The sequence below is a fragment of the Topomyia yanbarensis genome, chromosome 2 (assembly GCF_030247195.1).
Source record: "Topomyia yanbarensis strain Yona2022 chromosome 2, ASM3024719v1, whole genome shotgun sequence".
NCBI classification, from domain to species: Eukaryota; Metazoa; Arthropoda; class Insecta; order Diptera; family Culicidae; genus Topomyia; species Topomyia yanbarensis.
This window is the reverse complement of record NC_080671.1, coordinates 248,716,630-248,738,055: the sequence shown is the minus strand read 5'-3', so window position 1 is coordinate 248,738,055 and position 21,426 is coordinate 248,716,630. Positions and strand designations below refer to the sequence as shown.

General features: G+C 38.1%; 1 long non-coding RNA gene across 1 annotated transcript; it reads left to right on the top strand.

Annotated features, from left to right (window-relative positions):
- Positions 1–13,152: 13,152 nt before the first annotated feature.
- Positions 13,153–15,035, top strand: LOC131678971 (uncharacterized). The gene is made up of 3 exons (XR_009303776.1): positions 13,153–13,444; positions 13,608–13,631; positions 14,454–15,035. It is a non-coding gene; the product is annotated as an uncharacterized LOC131678971 (long non-coding RNA).
- Positions 15,036–21,426: the final 6,391 nt, after the last annotated feature.

Genomic DNA, 21,426 nt, shown 5'->3' with positions numbered 1-21,426 from the left:
AAAATGTCTCTCAAATAACTTAACTTTGCAGTTCTAGGTCACCGACGGCCAAACAAACTTTCGTTGACTACATTGACCACCATAGACGGTTCCGGAAGTGCCCGGGAAAAGCGGCCATCTTTCATAACTAGCAAACTCATATCAGTTTCTCGGAAATGGTTGGGCCGATTTTCACAAACTTAGTCCCAAATGATAGCTATATTATCCCCACAGATGTCTGTAAAATTTCGCACGGATCGCTTGTATGGTTCCGGAAATATAGACTGAACGGTCCGGTCACACATGAAATTCCCATATAAGCCGGAACTCAACATTTTTTTCAAAGGGGGGACCCCATGAAATTTCAGAAATCGAATTTGTATTTTTGATGCCAAACATCTTTAAAATGCATGAAACGTCGAGATTTTATGTTATCTCGAAAATTTTTTTTTATAAAAATCGACTTTTTGGGACTTTGCCGATTTCGCACCTTTTTGCCTTTCTCAATAGAAAGGTATTGCAATTGCTCTGAAAACCGACTTTTTAACGGAGGCCCGGAGGGCCGAGTGACATATACCATTCGATTCAGTTCATCGAGTTCGGCAAATGTCTGTGTGTGTGTATGTATGTGTGTGTGTATGTATGTGTGTGTGTATGTGCGTCTGTGTGTGTGTACGCGAACACAATCTCACTCACTTTTCTCAGAGATGGATGAACCGATTTTTACAAACTTAGTCCCAAATGAAAGGTGCAACGTTCCCATAGGCTGCTATTGAATTTCTAATGGATCCGACTTCCGGTTCCGGAATTACAGGGTGATGAGTACGATCACGCAGAAAATGTCGATTTTAAGAAATTCTGCAATGAATGTATAATGGTGAAAATTTTTCCAAAATGTGACCACAACTGCTTCGATTTGTAGTACTAGGTCATTAACAGCCATTCAAAGTCTCTTTGGTCACATTGGCCACCATCATCGGTTCCGGAAGCCCCGGCGGAAGTATCCAAATTCAGACTAACAGTCACATCGGTTTCTCGGAGGTGGCTAGACCGAATCAACCAAACTTAGTCTCAAATGAAAGATGTTGCGTCCCCGTAAATGGCTATTAAATTTTATCCCCAACCGACTTCCGGTTCCGGAGTTACGGGTTGTGGCGTGCGATCACATAGCAAATTGTGATTCAAACCGATACCCCGATGGAAGCAAAAAAGGTAAAAATTTCGCTAAAATGTCTCTCAAATAACTTAACTTTGCAGTTCTAGGTCACCGACGGCCAAACAAACTTTCGTTGACTACATTGACCACCATAGACGGTTCCGGAAGTGCCCGGGAAAAGCGGCCATCTTTCATAACTAGCAAACTCATATCAGTTTCTCGGAAATGGTTGGGCCGATTTTCACAAACTTAGTCCCAAATGATAGCTATATTATCCCCACAGATGTCTGTAAAATTTCGCACGGATCGCTTGTATGGTTCCGGAAATATAGACTGAACGGTCCGGTCACACATGAAATTCCCATATAAGCCGGAACTCAAAATTTTTTTCAAAGGGGGGACCCCATGAAATTTCAGAAATCGAATTTGTATTTTCGATGCCAAACATCTTTAAAATGCATGAAACGTCGAGATTTTATGTTATCTCGAATTTTTTTTTTTTTATAAAAAATCGACTTTTTGGGACTGCCGATTTCGCACCTTTTTGCCTTTCTCAATAGAAAGGTATTGCAATTGCTCTGAAAACCGACTTTTTAACGGAGGCCCGGAGGGCCGAGTGACATATACCATTCGATTCAGTTCGTCGAGTTCGGCAAATGTCTGTGTGTGTGTATGTATGTGTGTGTGTATGTATGTGTGTGTGTATGTGCGTCTGTGTGTGTGTACGCGAACACAATCTCACTCACTTTTCTCAGAGATGGATGAACCGATTTTTACAAACTTAGTCCCAAATGAAAGGTGCAACGTTCCCATAGGCTGCTATTGAATTTCTAATGGATCCGACTTCCGGTTCCGGAATTACAGGGTGATGAGTACGATCACGCAGAAAATGTCGATTTTAAGAAATTCTGCAATGAATGTATAATGGTGAAAATTTTTCCAAAATGTGACCACAACTGCTTCGATTTGTAGTACTAGGTCATTAACAGCCATTCAAAGTCTCTTTGGTCACATTGGCCACCATCATCGGTTCCGGAAGCCCCGGCGGAAGTATCCAAATTCAGACTAACAGTCACATCGGTTTCTCGGAGGTGGCTAGACCGAATCAACCAAACTTAGTCTCAAATGAAAGATGTTGCGTCCCCGTAAATGGCTATTAAATTTTATCCCCAACCGACTTCCGGTTCCGGAGTTACGGGTTGTGGCGTGCGATCACATAGCAAATTGTGATTCAAACCGATACCCCGATGGAAGCAAAAAAGGTAAAAATTTCGCTAAAATGTCTCTCAAATAACTTAACTTTGCAGTTCTAGGTCACCGACGGCCAAACAAACTTTCGTTGACTACATTGACCACCATAGACGGTTCCGGAAGTGCCCGGGAAAAGCGGCCATCTTTCATAACTAGCAAACTCATATCAGTTTCTCGGAAATGGTTGGGCCGATTTTCACAAACTTAGTCCCAAATGATAGCTATATTATCCCCACAGATGTCTGTAAAATTTCGCACGGATCGCTTGTATGGTTCCGGAAATATAGACTGAACGGTCCGGTCACACATGAAATTCCCATATAAGCCGGAACTCAACATTTTTTTCAAAGGGGGGACCCCATGAAATTTCAGAAATCGAATTTGTATTTTTGATGCCAAACATCTTTAAAATGCATGAAACGTCGAGATTTTATGTTATCTCGAAAAATTTTTTTTATAAAAATCGACTTTTTGGGACTTTGCCGATTTCGCACCTTTTTTCAGTTCAATATTACCGTGGCTTTTTTTTCTTTTTCAAAATTTTAGAACTCGAATAATGATTTATTTTCCTGTATATAGTTGTCATGTGATGTATAATAATGAAATGTAATATATGCATTTAAAAGTTTTTAATGAATATAAACAACGCACACATTCTCGTGATTCATGATTGAGAAAGGCACAATTGCACCGCTAGGTGGATTAAAATAGGTTTTTCAGTTCAATATTACCGTGGCTTTTTTTTCTTTTTCAAAATTTTAGAACTCGAATAATGATTTATTTTCCTGTATATAGTTGTCATGTGATGTATAATAATGAAATGTAATATATGCATTTAAAAGTTTTTAATGAATATAAACAACGCACACATTCTCGTGATTCATGATTGAGAAAGGCACAATTGCACCGCTAGGTGGATTAAAATAGGTTTTTCTCATCTGATAGCACTTGACATGTTTCGGAGATCTGTCTTAACGCTCTCTACTTAGCGCAGGATACGCGAAACCGCTGCTAGCTTTCGAAAGAAAATTCCTAGCTGCTGCTACTCTATCAGTCTTTCTCTCGACTGAGGACTACAATTTCGGTCGACTAAATTGTGCTATGAAAATTGTATTTCCTGGAATTTCACCTAACGAGATCAATTCATTGTGAGGAATTTCTCTGCGTTCCAATATTGCTTACCTCTGTACGTGATGATGTGTGTGTATTCACTTCGGCAGCCAGGTCTTATGTTTTGGGTAATTTTGCTATCTTATTCTGCTGAATAAATCATCTGGCTAAAGCCTCTAAGTTATACTATGGTCACTTTAAAAACGCATTGCTATTTAATCTTGTAGCTGTTGGCAAGTCAGTCCTGGCACTGTTCTCGACTAATCCTGGCACTATACCGCTGACGTCGCACTTATTACGGTGATCAAACTTGGCGAGAGCGGCAGTGGTTTCGTCGGAATTGTTCACTCGACAAGCAAGAAGTGCAAGGACTCTGCTACTTATGCCTGAGCCCCTCGTTGAAACCTTCGTCCTGTCGGAGTGATACCGATACCGGAGCGTATTGCTGAACCGAAGCAGTCTGCTACTGGCGCTGCTTCCTTCGAATCGGAATCGCTGAATATTCCCGTTAGCCCAACGTGGCCGAAGGCAAACCGATTGCAGCAACACCACCAATTGTAGCTGAAATTTTGGCCTTTAATCCAAGTCCCTGCCATTGACATAGCGACAGACGAGTGCGGCGCAGGTTGGACCATCGGTTGACTCGGTGCCGGACAGGGCGAAACAGCTGCAACAGGAGCGGATCTAGTATGGGGTGTAAAGGTCATCAATTGCCATAGATCACCAAAATGCTCTGCGACTAACATTGTGAACAAAACAAACCAAACGAAATTGATCGCAACAACGATAAAATAATCTAAATTCTACCCAAACATTTGAAAATGAGAAAAAGGCAAAAGAAGTTTTGGTCGAATTCATTATAATTCTATTTAAAAATTGAATACTGTTTTATTTAGTTTGATTGCGCATATTGTTTACATCAGACACACCCCTTTATTCATTGAGTACGTATTTCACTGCCTTTATAATCCTTTTGGAATCAGTTACAATAATCCTTTATAATCATTTTATAATAAGTGTATTGCTAGTTAGGACTTTTATATCAGCCGGGTTTTTATAATTTGTTATAAAATCATTATCAAAATTCTTCATAATCCATTGTTGCGTTATGTTTATGTACATGGCCAGATAGATAGTTTTTAAGTGGGACGGAACGTGTGGATACGAAAAAACCTAATGTCAATTGTAGCCAGGGGAGCTGTCAATGCAGCCAAAGGGAACCGTCAAATGCAGTCAGGGGGGACTGTCAAATGTAGCTAGTCCATTTAAAATATGTGAGGAAGAAAGAGTGGCTATGCAAGACAAGAGATAAAATGAACAGAAAAAAGAAAAAGAAAACATCTATCCACAGGTTCTGTCCCAGGATTTTAATAGAGAACATCAAAATTCGATTTGTTTGCATTTGGCAGTAGGCCTTTTTCAAATGTTTGGCTAGAAATTCCTTGCTTCTTCAATGAATCATGTACAAGAAAAGTAAAAATGTTAAATTTAACGGAACAATGTATGATGCCGACATCAATTAAAAAATACAGCTGAGCGACCTTGTTGGGAAAGTGTTAACATTTGGCAGCGAACCAAACCAAGTTTCTCATACTATGATCGAATCAACAAAAATTCCAAGATCATGTAAACAATCTCTTTGAACTGTCAAAAAAGTGAGGTTAAACATTACCATGCAACGTTCTCCACCGAGAGGTTCACTTTAGTTTGTTTACATAACCAATGAACTTTGTACCGCGACTCACCACTTCATTTGCCGCGTTGCCAGGAAGCCAAGCAAAAATATACAAAACAGTGCTGCCCAAACACATATTTTGAGTCCCACCATTCTTGCAAAGGTGAAAAAAATACTCAACATTCTTGCATTTTTCAAATTTAAAAAAATCATTAAAAAATCACGATAGCTCTAAAAAGTCTCATTTCAGCGGAAATATTCTTAAAAATGTGTAGTCTTTTGAATAAAAATAAGAAAAAAGGGGGTTAGGTCGGACGAGAAAGGTCTATTTTACACCATTTGGATGAATTTCCAGTGGGGAATAGTAAAATAAGGATGCCAGATCTGCATATATACATATATTTGTATATCTGCAGATTTTGCAGTTTTGCTGCAGATTTTTTGCAGATCACGATTATTTCGCAAAACAAAGCCTATACCAGCTAATATTAACCAGTCTTCAACGTTTTTAGTCATTTAAAATATCAACACACTACATTTTTGCGTCAAATTTATTGAAGACTTTTGTGACAATCTGCAGACTTTCACATTTCCAATGCTGGCTGTTATATAAAGGGAACTGGCATCACTGATGTTTGTGGAAAGCGATGATTACCTTCACTACTATTTGTGCGCGCATCCACGCACCCCTCAGTTAGGTCAATCCAACAGGCAACACTGCTACACAGAATATTATAGTTTCGCGCTTCACGTTCAAACAAAAGCAAGCATAAAAGTCCTGTTCGTATAAACTCAGGTCCGCGTGTTTATTAGTCTGCCGGTTTTTAATCCGAATTCCCATACTTTGCATATTCCGCTAGTTGCTACTCTGCATTAGTGTCCGCCATCAGGTTATGGGCCCAGTGAGTGCTCGGATGTGAGACAGAATCGGTGGTAAAAATAATCCGGTCGATAGCGTCGGTCGGAGTATCGCGGAAGTGAAAAAGCGGTTACTTGTATTGGTGTGCGTTGACTTGCAAGCGGCAAGTAACGGGAAAAACGCTTTTGTGTAAATAGCTGCTGGAATCGTTTTTTGCTGTGTTCGTGCGACGAATCAAAAATCATGTCTGAAGCCAAGTTTGCCATAACGAAACTTAATGGCACTAATTGGCAGACATGGAAGGTGCGCATTGAGATGATGTTGCAGCGAGAAGATTTGTGGCATATAGTTGAAGAAGACGTTCCGGATGAAGATGACCGGAATGATGAGTGGGTCAAGGCTGACCGAAAAGCAAAAGCAACCATAATCCTATCGATAGAGGATAATCAATTGCCACTTGTGAAAAACAGTGTTTTCGCGCGTGACGTATTTGGGGCGTTGAAATTGTACCACCAAAAGACGACGCGGTCGGTGCGAGTTTCTCTACTGAAAAAGTTATGTTCGTCTAATTTGTCGGAGCGTGGTAATCTAGAAGAACATTTGCGTGAAGTTGATGATCTTTTCGATCGGTTGGATGCCGCGGGTACCGAACTTGACAAAGACACCAAAATATGTATGATTTTGCGTAGTTTACCTCCCTCGTTCGACGGAATCGTGACCGCTTTAGATAACCGTGCTGATGAAGATATTTCGGTTGATATCGTTAAATCGAAGTTGATGGATGAGTTCCATCGCCGTTTAGAACGCGAAAGTGTTGGTTCGAAACCTGAAAAAGCGATGCGTTCAGTGGAAAGTAAATCAAAAGAAACCCGCGTGTGCCATTTCTGTAAAAAGCCGGGTCACTTGCGCCGTGACTGCCGGAAGTACAAGGCATCGTCTCAGGAAAACAATAATGCAAGAAATGAAAAAGAAATTCCCAAGGCGAAAGCGGTGCAAAGTGAGGGAAGAAGTGTTGCGTTTACCGGTGCGGATAAAGTGAAAGCGCGCGCGTGGATCATTGATAGTGGGGCAAGTGCCCATATGACGAACGATCGTGAATTCTTTAATTCGTTGAAAAAGTTTGACGGTGGGTGGATTACGCTTGCCGATGGTAAGAAGACCGAAATACTTGGAGAGGGTAGTGGCATACTACGTGGAGTACGTGATCGCGATGAACCGGTGCGAATCGAAATGAGTGACGTGAAATACGTGCCGGGTCTGGCTACCAGCTTAATTTCAGTGGCCAAATTGGTAGAGAAGAAATTGAATGTAAATTTTGGCACTGATGGTTGTCGCATAATAGATGCAGGAGGAGCTGTCGTGGCAACAGGCTTCCGTTACGGTGGTCTATACTATTTGCGGACGATCGAAGAATCAAACAAAGCGTCATCGGGTGAGCATAACGTGAATTGCCAGCATCAGTGGCACCGGCGGTTGGGCCACAGAGATTGGGCCGCTGCTGAGCGAGTCGTTAAGGAGGGTCTTGCTACAGGTATCAAGGTAAGCGACTGTGGTTTACGTCTTGTGTGTGAGTGCTGTATGGAAGGAAAGTCGGCCAGATTGCCGTTCCCTCCGGTCACTGAACGGAAAGCAGATCGAGTTCTTGACATCGTGCATACAGATCTATGCGGACCAATGAAGACAACGACACCAAGCGGCAATCGTTATGTGATGCATCTGATCGACGACTTTAGTCGCTTCACAGTTACATACTTGCTCAAGAATAAATCGGAGGCGAAGGAGCTGATTATAGACTACGTGCGATGGACACATACCATATTTGGAAGGAAGGTTCGGGTAATCCGTTCCGATGGCGGCGGTGAATTTAATAATAACGAATTAAAAGCTTTCTACCGAGCAGAAGGAATCAAACCGCAGTTTACAGCACCTTATTCGCCTCAACAAAACGGCGTGGCTGAGCGAAAGAATCGGTCAATAACGGAGATGGCTACCTGTATGCTTATCGACGCTGGTATGGAAAAGCGTTATTGGGGAGAAGCTGTTCTGACTGCAACGTACCTGCAGAACCGTTTACCGTCAAGATCACTGAAGCAAACTCCTTATGAGCTCTGGTGGGGGCGAAAACCGGATTTGGCACACCTTCGAGTGTTTGGTACAGACGCCTATGTCCATGTTCCAGAACCGAAGCGCAGTAAGTTAGACAGTAAATCACGGAAGTTAAAGTTTGTAGGGTATTCTATGGAGCAAAAGGCATATCGATTTGTAGACTGCGACACTGATTTGATAACCGTAAGTCGTGATGCTCGCTTTCTCGAATTGGGGAATGGTACTTCGACAGTTGATTTCCCGACGTCGACCTCGACAAGCGAAGAACGTCCTGTTTCCCGTGAAAAGAAGATAGAGTTGATCCCGTTTAAAGAAGATGCTTCCGATGCTGAAGATTTTGAAGATGCTGAAGATGTGGAGCCTTCGCAGCAAGAAAACTGCCGACGTTCGCAACGACAAACACGTGGCGTTCCACCACAACACCTTGAGGATTACGTACTGGACTATGCAGTTGGCACTGCGGCGTGCGCTACACAGGAACCGGTTAATTTGAAAGAAGCATTGAAGAGTGTTGAATGGAGAGCCGCAATGGAAGACGAGCTTGCATCGCACCATCGGAACCAAACATGGCAACTTGTACCGTTGCCGAAAGGGCAAAAGCTGGTAGGGTCCAAGTGGGTGTATAAGCTAAAACGCAATGAGGATGGAAACGTTGTAAAACACAAGGCTAGAGTTGTAGCTCAAGGCTACTCGCAAAGACCTGGTGAAGATTTCGGGGAGGTTTACGCTCCAGTTACCCGTCACGCGACGTTTCGGACGTTTTTGACAATAGCAGCTAAACGCAAGATGATTGTAAAACATTTGGACATAAAAACCGCTTACCTTTACGGAGTACTTGATGAGGAGGTTTTTATGCAACAACCACCAGGATACGAAGAAAAAGGGAAGGAGAAGCTAGTATGTCGACTCCAGAAAAGCATATATGGACTGCGCCAATCAGCGCGCTGTTGGAACAAGCGCCTTAACGACACATTAACTAAACTTGGATTCAAGCAATCAAGCGCTGATCCGTGTATGTACGTGAAGGACTGTGGGAACATCAGTGTCTTCTTATTAGTATATGTGGACGATATGCTTGTTGCTTCAACCGATGGCAACGAACTGCAGAAGGTATTTCAGAGTCTCGAAGAAGAATTTGAACTAACAAATTTGGGTGATGTGCGCCACTTTCTTGGAATGGAAGTTTCTCGAAAGGAAGGTGTATACATGATACGTCTGCAAAATTACATCGACGAGTTGTTGAAGATTCACGGACTGATCGAAGCGAAAACTGCAAAATCCCCGATGGATCCGGGATATTTGAAGGTCGAAGACAAGAGCAATGTGTTGGATGATGCTGCAAAGTACAGAAGCTGTGTAGGAAGCCTGCTGTATCTGTCTGTGGTTGCAAGACCTGATATAGCGAACAGTGCTGCCATTCTCGGGCGAAAGTTTGCTGCTCCCACAGAATCCGATTGGACCGCTGCCAAACGTGTTATGCGCTACCTCAAGAAGACGAAAAGCTACAGTTTACGTTTAGGTGGTGCGTTCGATGAGCCGCTATCAGGCTACTCCGACGCTGATTGGGCTGGTGATCTACAGAGTCGCAGATCAACATCTGGGTTCGTGTTCATGTTCAGTGGATCCACAATATCGTGGGCCAGTCGCGGACAAACGAGTGTCACCTTGTCCTCCATGGAGGCCGAATACGTAGCGCTCAGTGAAGCTTGCCAAGAGGCCATCTGGCTGAGGCAACTTCTGGCTGATTTTGGAGAACGTCAAACAAAACCAACGATGATACGAGAGGATAATCAAGGATGTCTCGCCTTTGTTCGGACCGAGAGATCGAGCCGCAGATCCAAACATATCGATACTCGGGAGAAATTCGTGCAGGAACTCTGCCTTAAGAAGCAAATTACGCTGGAATACTGTACTACCGAGTTGATGACTGCAGATATATTGACGAAGCCGCTAGGTCCAATGAAGCATGACCGCTTCTGTGGCCTACTGGGATTGGAATGACAGTGGTGTGATGAAGGTTGCTCATCGAGGAGGAGTGTGGAAAGCGATGATTACCTTCACTACTATTTGTGCGCGCATCCACGCACCCCTCAGTTAGGTCAATCCAACAGGCAACACTGCTACACAGAATATTATAGTTTCGCGCTTCACGTTCAAACAAAAGCAAGCATAAAAGTCCTGTTCGTATAAACTCAGGTCCGCGTGTTTATTAGTCTGCCGGTTTTTAATCCGAATTCCCATACTTTGCATATTCCGCTAGTTGCTACTCTGCATTAGTGTCCGCCATCAATGTTAAAATAATTCATTCATATACCGGTCAAAAACATTTTTCCCGTCTTTCGATGCACACAGAAAAACATATTGGCAAAAGTAAGTGTTCCGCTCTTAGCAAAAACAACTACACTGAGCCAAAAAATCACGTACGTTTCATGTGAAAAAACACCTAAATTTTAAAAACGATTATGCACATCAGATTCATATGCATCAAATAAAACTTATACAATCACCGATGAATTTCAAATACAAAATGACTAACTTTCAAGCGTGCCCCACATACATATTATGTGTCCATCACATACTTCTAGCGTTATGTGTTAAACACATTATTATTACGGGTACATACAATGTGAAAAAATCAGACACATTCAACATGGCGTCAACAAACAACACGGCGGTGAAAACATTGCTCCCGGACTTTTGATTTTTCTAATTAAATGTGAAGACGTTAGAAATACATATATATCCGCTATCTCTGCTCCAGGTTGAAGATTCCAAGATGGCATGGAGTGCATTACAAATCAATTATCAACACGGACCAGCAAGTCCAGCCGGAAAATGTGCCAAAGTTCTGGCTGGCTCTAGTTAGTACCTGGCTCCAGTGATTGTTTTGTCACTGGAATCGGTTATTAACTAGAGCCAGTCAGAATACCGGCTCAATTTCCAGCTGAGCTTTACTAGGATTATCCGCGCATTTATTAAACCAAGCTACATTACCTACCAAATCATTTGAATACTATTATACAAGCAACTAACAATCACATGAATATCAAATAAACCCACTTCACGTAACACGATTGCTATTATACATTCAGTTAATAATCATCTGAATATCATATAAAAGGTATATAAGTTTCAAATAGAAAATATGTGGCATTCCGGTGGCAAGTAACTGAACCTCACGTAAGATATATCTGTAATCAATACTGGTTTTTATAGGGCGGAAGAGAGAACAGATTATGTGTGAAAATAATAACATTCATGTGAAAAGTATTATGGAAAATATTTACATGTTTTTGCATATGAAATGTAAGTGATATTTTGGTTGAGTGTAACACCTGCTGTTGAGTTGAAAGAAAAACTTTTAAGCTAAGGGGCCGTACACAAATGACGTAGCTTTTTTTCGGCGATTTTTGACCCCTCCCTCCCCCCTCGTAGCATTTGGTCACAAAATTCTAACCTCCCCCTCGTAGATAACGTAGCATATACCTACCCCCTCCCCCTCGTCCCATGCACAGCGCCCATGTGATGAAAAAAAAAATTAAATTTGTTTTTCAATTATTTTAAATACATGTCCTTTCAAAATGATTGACGACTTTTATCAACATTTCCATTATAACAGCAAATTGCGTGCAAAATAAGCCCATTTCATGTTAAATATAGTGTTGATAGTTTGATTTTGAATTTTATATGTCAAGGAGAGCATGAAGACAAGTTCTCTCAGTTCACAATCGTGCAGCTGCCAATGATTCTAAGAACCATACGTTCATCTAAATTACTAAATTTTGTTTGGTTGAATCCGAAGTGAAAATTTAATTCAGCTTCCAAACTAAGTCTACTAGTTAGCAACATTAGCTAACTAATGCAGCAAGTTAAATCCACATACAATTTTTTTTCGTATTTTTGCGAACTTGTAATTCCGCGAATCGTAAATTTACCTCATGAAAAACCGCACCAAAAGTAACTTGTTTGAATTAAAATTATTTTTTTTTGGGAATGGAGGATCATTAAATTGTTTTCTCAAAACAATGGGTTTTAAACTTAATGCTACGTCGCACAACTTCTGACCCTACCCTCCCCCTCGTCACACTTCGTCACAAATTTGGTAAACCCTCCCTACCCCCCAAAATGCTACGTCATTTATGCATGGCCCCTAACCAAGAATAATTATCAAAAAAAGTTTTAATTTTAAGCTATTGAAGAATACTAATCAAAATAAGTTTTATTTTTAAGCTTAAATTATATATTGGTCGTTTTTCCTACTAGCGAAAAACTTATTTTGACCAACATTTTTTCTGTGTGATCTTTGAAAGCAAATCAAAACATGTTTTACCGAAATGCTTCCCTTTTCATTCTTAAATCGATTCTATTTATTGTTACGATGATCAAATTTTGATGGATTCCGGATTTACTCCATTCTGCCAAAAACATTGTTTTGACCCAATATGGGAGAAAGGTGGGAACATTTGACACATTTGAGCGTATTAGTTTAATACTTGCAAAATTAAGCATGGCGGCCGGGGCCCTTGAAGTGAACGAACGAGCATCCTGATTCTTTGGCGCACAATGAAAAGTGAGAAAAGGCCGAGCTTCACCTCGGATCTACCTATTAGAACACTTAGCGACACTTTTTACTTCAAAAAACCGATTAAATTAACTATGACCGCAAAGAAAACTTATGGCAACAGAAAGGCCCACTACGTCATTTGTATGTGCTTTTCTTCTTCATATTTTCTTGTTTTTTCGGTTTCATCAAAGAAAAATGTCAACCGCACTCACACATAGAAAAAAATGTGCACACATGTATCCGTCTTGGTTTTAACCGAAATTAATTTTCCCGCAAGTGGAGAGAAGTACGATTTACACGATTCACCAGCTTCCGCCAACGGAACAGAATGCCAACTTCATGTCATCGTTATTTTTAGGATAATTTGAGTATATTTATCTTAAATGCATGTACCCCTTCTGTACGTCAAAAGTTTCCGTGTCGTTTATGTTGTATGCAGTTCACTGTAAAAATACATTTAACTTATTTCGTCGTTTCGCTAATGTGCTGCACGAAAAACTGACGAATCGTGTAAATGCTACATAAAACAAAATGTTTGTTTGCTCTGTCATCTGACGTTTAATTCCGATTCCGTTCCATCTCGACAAACAAAATGTTTATACGTTATAATATAGAACCAGCGATGGTGACGTGGCATAAATTGAAGTTGTTGCAACTGGATGGAGTTTCCCTGCAGCTGGGAGTCCTGCAGTAAACATGCAAATCAAGTAACACAGGGATAACTGCAACACAGGGATTGCAACGGTAAGTTTGCGATAAAACTAGCGTTTCTCTTTTCTGCAATGTGTAGTTATATTGCAACAAAAAGGCCTAGTACTGTCACCGATTGATTATCAAATCTATTCCGTACAAAAGTCCGGGATACAAGTATAAAACGACGATAAACAGGCTTATTATCTTATTCCAGCTGATCCATCCTTTTCTTTCATGTGTGAGATTCTTAGAATGATAAGGGGCCATGCATAAATGACGTAGCATTTTGGGGGGTAGGGAGGGTTTACCAAATTTGTGACGAAGTGTGACGAGGGGGAGGGTAGGGTCAGAAGTTGTGCGACGTAGCATTAAGTTTAAAACCCATTGTTTTGAGAAAACAATTTAATGATCCTCCATTCCCAAAAAAAAATAATTTTAATTCAAACAAGTTACTTTTGGTGCGGTTTTTCATGAGGTAAATTTACGATTCGCGGAATTACAAGTTCGCAAAAATACGAAAAAAAATTGTATGTGGATTTAACTTGCTGCATTAGTTAGCTAATGTTGCTAACTAGTAGACTTAGTTTGGAAGCTGAATTAAATTTTCACTTCGGATTCAACCAAACAAAATTTAGTAATTTAGATGAACGTATGGTTCTTAGAATCATTGGCAGCTGCACGATTGTGAACTGAGAGAACTTGTCTTCATGCTCTCCTTGACATATAAAATTCAAAATCAAACTATCAACACTATATTTAACATGAAATGGGCTTATTTTGCACGCAATTTGCTGTTATAATGGAAATGTTGATAAAAGTCGTCAATCATTTTGAAAGGACATGTATTTAAAATAATTGAAAAACAAATTTAATTTTTTTTTCATCACATGGGCGCTGTGCATGGGACGAGGGGGAGGGGGTAGGTATATGCTACGTTATCTACGAGGGGGAGGTTAGAATTTTGTGACCAAATGCTACGAGGGGGGAGGGAGGGGTCAAAAATCGCCGAAAAAAAGCTACGTCATTTGTGTACGGCCCCTAACCGGTGAATTTACTACAGCTTCACCGAGATCACCGTGCGTCTGTCAGTACCATGTCCTTGAACAATTTTATGAACATCACGTGAGCTCAAAAGGAAAATAAATCATTGTGATTTGAAGGTGGAGAGTATGCTGATCGATGCATATAACTGTCCCAAGCCGACAGATTTTGAAATAGTGATGATTTGTGACTATGATCTATGGATCGGTGCAGGACGAACTAACTATGAGAATCGTCTGTATTGTAGTGTACTTGGCACCGAAGGAGCCCACCGGCAAACTATGCGGCTTAAAATTTTTGTTGCTGCTCGTGATAAGTTTCTACCAACTTCGCATAGTGAGCCATTCGGTTGAGATGTCCGACCTGATAATGGAAGGAAATAAAAGTTAATGACACTTTTGATTGGCAGATTTGATTTAAAAATAATACAGCTATAGCAAAGATATTGGATGGTGGGAAATATTTTTAAGTATGTTGGTATTATCACTTTAATGACGCCGAATGTGTGCTCTTGGGTAAACTTTACTAGACCCTTGTAGTTTCAAAGCAGGAAACTGAACCGTTTTATAAAATTCGTTCCCAATGTGTATTTAGATTTCTTAGCAAATAATATAACAAAAATTATGATCGATTTTTGTTAACAATACTTAAAATAAAGTAGTTCTGTTTAAAATAGTAAAAAAATGTTTTGAGAGGACCATATCACAAAGGCACGACAAGAAAATGCAAAACTGAGTACAGTATTTAAAAAAAAGTTTGTCACGGTAACAATTTTATTCCGGCATCAATTTAGCCAAATTTGTCAACAATTAGATTATTATCAAACTTTACACATGTAAGGATTATATGTAGTTTCCACCGATTAACATGTCGTTTCGACTCCAGATATGCATGCACATGGGACGATTATGTGCCACTCTACGCAGTGTACATGTACGCCAATGTTTTATTAATTTTGTTAACTATTTGTGCTATCTACTTATTGCATTAAATTGTGGGATCGTAGCGAAACCAATCGTGTGGGTATTCTACAAGTCATCTGATTTGGATTCCCAGACAATGCTGCACTGCGGGACTAGATGAAAACTAACATTTGCATTAGGGTGTCTTACATCCATTTTTCATTATTTTTTCTCGTGATGATCAATATAAAATATTCGAAAAAACGATGTTCTTTGCATTGCCGTTGAATGGAATCGAAACCCGCCTCGAGCACTATTTTTCAGATTGAATTGCATGCAGAAACCTAATGTCGACTAGCCTGAGACGGCAAGTTGGAATGCGGTTCGCTCAGCGTAAGAGAATTATTTTCAAACAATGGATCAATAGTTGTCGTCAACGCTATTAGATTGATAGTCTGGTGTGAATATATTTGGTCAAGAGTTTCAGGCTCTGTAATAGCACTGAGGCCATATTGCGGTTAGTACGGGTGCTGAAAACGATTTTATTTCTTCGACATCATTGCATTTCTGTTCTGGGAGGGAGTAAGTGGCTATAGAGATCTTTTGATTAATTCTAGCTAGGCGATAATATTTTTCCGGTCGCTGGTGAAGCCGTACTAGGAAGTTGTTTGCAGTTGTCTTCGAACACGTAAGATCCACAGCTGGTAATATCGGTACATTCGCGCATTATGACAATTTGAAAGAACACTCCGTGTTACGCAGATTACACAAATCGAATCAGCATAGTCGGGTATTAGCTATCCAAATAACTCTTGTAGCAGATGCATTCGATTTCATTTGTGTATCGATAAAGTTTTTAAAAATGTTACGGAAATTATCGTTACAAAACAAAACAGCACATCCGTTTCACATCCAGAATAAATTCCGAGAGTGGATTCCCAGGACACCACGAACGTCATAATCCATCTTGACACATATCATGTGAAACGAATTTCCGCAGTATCCACGACAGGTGATTCGCTCAGAAGCATTTATAACTTTCGAGCAGTTGGTACAAGTCATTCTTTGGAGCGAAGAAAATAACGCATACCGGGTATGCAATAAACGCAGCAAAAATGTAGCGAGCTTGCATGCAACTATCAGCTATCCACCAGAAGATGTCGCTTTTGCCAACAAATTGAGCGTGAAAGTGAAAGTGATAGTTCACTTTCACTAAAAACAACACTTGCAGCTATCAGATATGATGCTGGTTAAGTTCCCGAAACTTCAATGTACTTGCACAACCGATAAACACGAAAAATAAATAGTACAAAAATAAAAGCGATCACGATTGTTCAACAAGTATAAATCAAAAAGAAAACTACTAGCTTTGTTGACGACCGGGGTGTAGCAAACAGTGATGCCAAGATCAATGATGATGCCAAGATCAATGATCATTATGATCAATGAAGATCAAGTTGAAGATCTTATGACACATGTTTGAAATGGATTTGGAAATATCAGGATAGATCTGAGTCGTCACGAACACGATGGGGGAGAGGTCGAAGGTGAGGGGGAGGGGAGGGACGACAAGTGAGGAATGGTAAATGATGATTAGAGTTGTGACATTATTTTTGTACATAGCGCGAAATTTTGATTCCTTACATCTTTATTATCAATAATACAACTGGTAATTTTTACGCCATAATTAGTATAAAATAAATCTTGCAAAAGAAAATAAACTTTCACTAGAATTTTGTTATTCAAAAACACAATTGCTCTCGGTGATGCTACGAGTATAATATGAATATGAATTATATTAGAAATCTATTTTCCCACTACTAGGTGGATTACTTGGTGATATGTGAATTCATATACCATCCAACGTCTATCTCACGACTGAACGCAATACCTAATCCAACGGATAAATACGTCAAATCCGGACAAATTTTCACTTTGAAGAGAATTTACACATTGTTTTGTATTTGAAATAAACTTGCGTATTAAGTTTTGAGAAATAGTTAATTAATTATTAACTAAATTCACAAAATGTTTTCGGAATTGAATTCCTTGAATCACGTAGATGTGTTTTCATACCCCGATATTCAAAATTGGTTTAGTTTTGACCCTAAAACACCAGTATAGCAATACTCTGTATGAAACGGTTTCAATTTTAGTTAGTGGAAATTGATAAGCGAGGAATAAATATACAAAATGTTTAATATCTCCGCCGCTCGTTAACAGATTTGGACAATCTATAGCTTGTTAGAAAGGTATTTTCATAATATATATATATATATATATATATATATATATATATATATATATATATATATATATATATATATATATATATATATATATATATATATATATATATATATATATATATATATATATATATATATATATATATATATATATATATATATATATATATATATATATGTATATATATATATATATATATATATATATATATATATATATATATATATATATATATATATATATATATATATATAAAAATATATATATATATATATATATATATATATATATATATATATATATATATATATATATATTATTTTTTTTATACAAATTAGTGCACATACATACATACCCACACACACACATACAAACATTGTCCCAATTCGTCGAGCTGAGTCGATTGAGTATAAGACTCGGCCCTCCGGGCCTCGGAAGAAGTTTTCAAAGTTTGCGCGAATTCTATACATTTCTTTTGTAAGAAATGTAAAAAGCTAAACTTCCGAATTATTCCACTAAACTAATTCACATCTACAATGAAATGTTAGTAACAGGCTATTCAAAATATTTTTTTAGTTATTGAAATTTCCAAAAATATTAAAAAAAAAAATAATGGAGATTACCACTAAGCACAAAATAGTTTTTTCCACATTTTCCTCGAGTTTTCAACTTTGAGCATCAATTGACTTTGACAAAAAGCTACGAATATTCAAAAAATGTGTGTGTATGAAAGGTGTGATCGTTGGGAAGAAATGCTAGTGCGGATGACAATATATTTTTTAAGAATTTTTATAGAGACCGCCTAGAGGCGGTGTTGGCAACTAGACGGTTAAACTCTTCGTATCTCTATAGAGTTTTGAATGAAATATATGCTCAAATATATCATGTGAAAACTAAGAACACCTTTTATGTGATGATATTATTGAAAATGCACATTCGTTCTATTTGGATGAACTTTTCATGAAAAATAACGGATCAAAGACAAAAAATATCCACGAATTAAATCCGGAAAAAGAAGTCCCTCAAAGCCAGTTACAATTAGTAGAGAGGCATTGGATAATTCAGCACACGTTTCGTTTGAGTTTTCCGTATTGTACAAGTAAATTAGCGAGGATTACAATCAGAGTATATGCATTGGACAGACAGTTGATCTGACTACATTTTTTCCATCCTAATAGTTTGAATCATTCCTTTTTCACAGTATTGGATTGTATAGTACTTATTTGTCCATATTTCCTGAACAAAAATTCCGAACGAAACAATATGCGAGCTATAAGGATATTTGGAAAGAGAGTTCCTTATAATCAACTGAATGTACGGCTTTTATGCTATCGACATAACCTAGACACTTCACACTATTTACTTCAATGCAAATGAAAACGTTAAAATATCTACCTGTCTTATTCACGAATCGCATTCTTCCTCTATAAGGGACTTGAAAGCATATGTGACCTTGTGTGTGTGTGTGTGTGTGTGTGTTAACCTTCCTATCTCCCACTAGCTGGTAGTGATTTACAGAAAAAAGATGTTTGCATGTATTTAAACATTCATGCAAATAACTTGGTTCACGGATTTAAGAAGGTGTTAGCTCAATTGACTTTCCGGTGACCCATTTCGTGTACAGTGCCAGACATGTTCCGAGGTCATCGTTCCATCAACTAGCCCCGCCTTACTGTAATGTTTGTATCAATTGGATTGTAACATTACAGTAAGACTTTCGATTCCATTTAAGCAGGAAATCGACGCGTATTTAGTATATTGATTCAATTTGTATATATAACATAACACATGTGTACTAGAAAACTTACCAGTTTTTGCAGTTTTTTACCTTCATTTCTATCTCCCATTTATGCCCCCTTTGACTCTCATCCACATTTCTTGAATTCCTGCTTATTTAAGAAAGAAAAGGGGAAATAATAAAAAAGAACCGATAGACTCCGTGTTTTTCTCAGCGCTTCCGTTTCTCCTAGTCTGGTGTCACTGCCTGTTGGACTTGTGTAAGTTGTTCCATTGGAGATCTCCAAGGAGCTGTAATTGGAGGAAGATCTGACTTCTATCCAGAAGTATCAGTTTTTCACATTAATAGATTATATGTGTACACTACAAAACAATCCCGTGTATAATGCAACCATTTTTTGAACATTTATATGTACATATACACACATAAACACATACACATATATATACACATGTATACATAAAACCGATTTAATCCACCCATCAGTGGGATGAGACACCTCTCATACATATAACTGTTGTATTATTCATTAAATTGCCAAACGCACGCAAAGCTGGCAAGCAACTATATGTGAGACAAGCACAGCCTCGAGTCTTGCACGTATAACACGTATAATAAACAGAATAAATTAAAAAACAATAACAAAACAAACCAAAAATCAAAACAATTATGAAGCAAAAAAAAAGTTATTCATAAAATGGATAGAATGATTCATATAAATCAAATTAATAAAAAAAGATCAAATTAGCTCAAATGAAAATCAGACAATATTAAAAAAGTTATGAAATTAAGAGAGTAAACTAAATTGTTTGAAGCTAACTGTCATCCAATAACTAAAAGAACTGACTAAATCGAATTAATAAAATGAAAAAACTGAACAATATATGAACTGGGAAAAAAACTTACAATTTAATAAAATGATTAAACAAATGAAACAAACAACATGAATAAAACAATAAAAAAAATTATTGAATTAATAAGATAAATAATATGAATAATGTGGATAACAATAACCGCCATGTTTGAAAAATGCAAAAACAACCAAGTCCATTGCAGCCGCCAGAAAATTTGTCGTCTAAGTATTGAAATTACCTTTAAATCGCATTCGCAAATAGCATTTGTTCCTAGGGGCAATCCACAAAAAAAATTTTTGGGAATATGTGACCAAACAGACAACTTTGAACTACAAAACACATTGAAAGTTCCAGTTTCCTGATAACTAATTAATTTAATTTTCTATTAATTTATAACCTTTTAACATCGTTTAATTTTTCATTGTTATCAATTCATTTTATTCTGTTCATTTTCTTCTTTTTATTCATTTTATAAATTGTATTCGTTTTGTTTACTTGACTAGTTCGATTTATTTATTCATTTAATTTATTTTTTATTTTATTCATTTCACTCATTCCATTCATTTGATTCATTTAATTCATTTGATTCATTTGATTCATTTGATTCATTTGATTCGTTTGATTCATAGTTTGAGTCAATTTAATTTATTCTATTAATTTTATAACTATTTTGAAAATAGCTTTTTGCAAAATTTTCTATTTAATGAGCTAATGTAATTTGATTTATGTATTTTATTAATTTGATTTATATTAACCCTAGAACGCATTATAAGCTTTCTGTTTATACAAAATATGCGCGAGGCGATCGCTTTGTTTGAAAGTTATTTGCTTAAAATCCGTTGTGTTTTGACAAAATCACTAATATCTCAGAAAGTAAACAACATATCGAAGAACAAAAATAGTGTTAAATGGCAACGTTAGGCCTTTCATTTGAAACTAATTTTGTTAAGATCGGTTCAGCGCTTGCTGAGAAAATTACATGACATAAGTGCACATACATACATACCCACACACACACATACAAACATTGTCCCAATTTGTCGAGCTGAGTCGATTAAGATATTAGACTCGGCCCTCCGGGTCTTGGAAAAAGTTTTCAAAGTTTGAGCGAATTCTATACATTTCTTTTGTAAGAAATGTAAAAAGCTACACTTCCGAATTATTCCACTAAACCAATTCACATCTGCAATGAAATGCTAGTAACAGGCTACTCAAAATATTTTTTTAGTTATTGAAATTTCCAAGAAT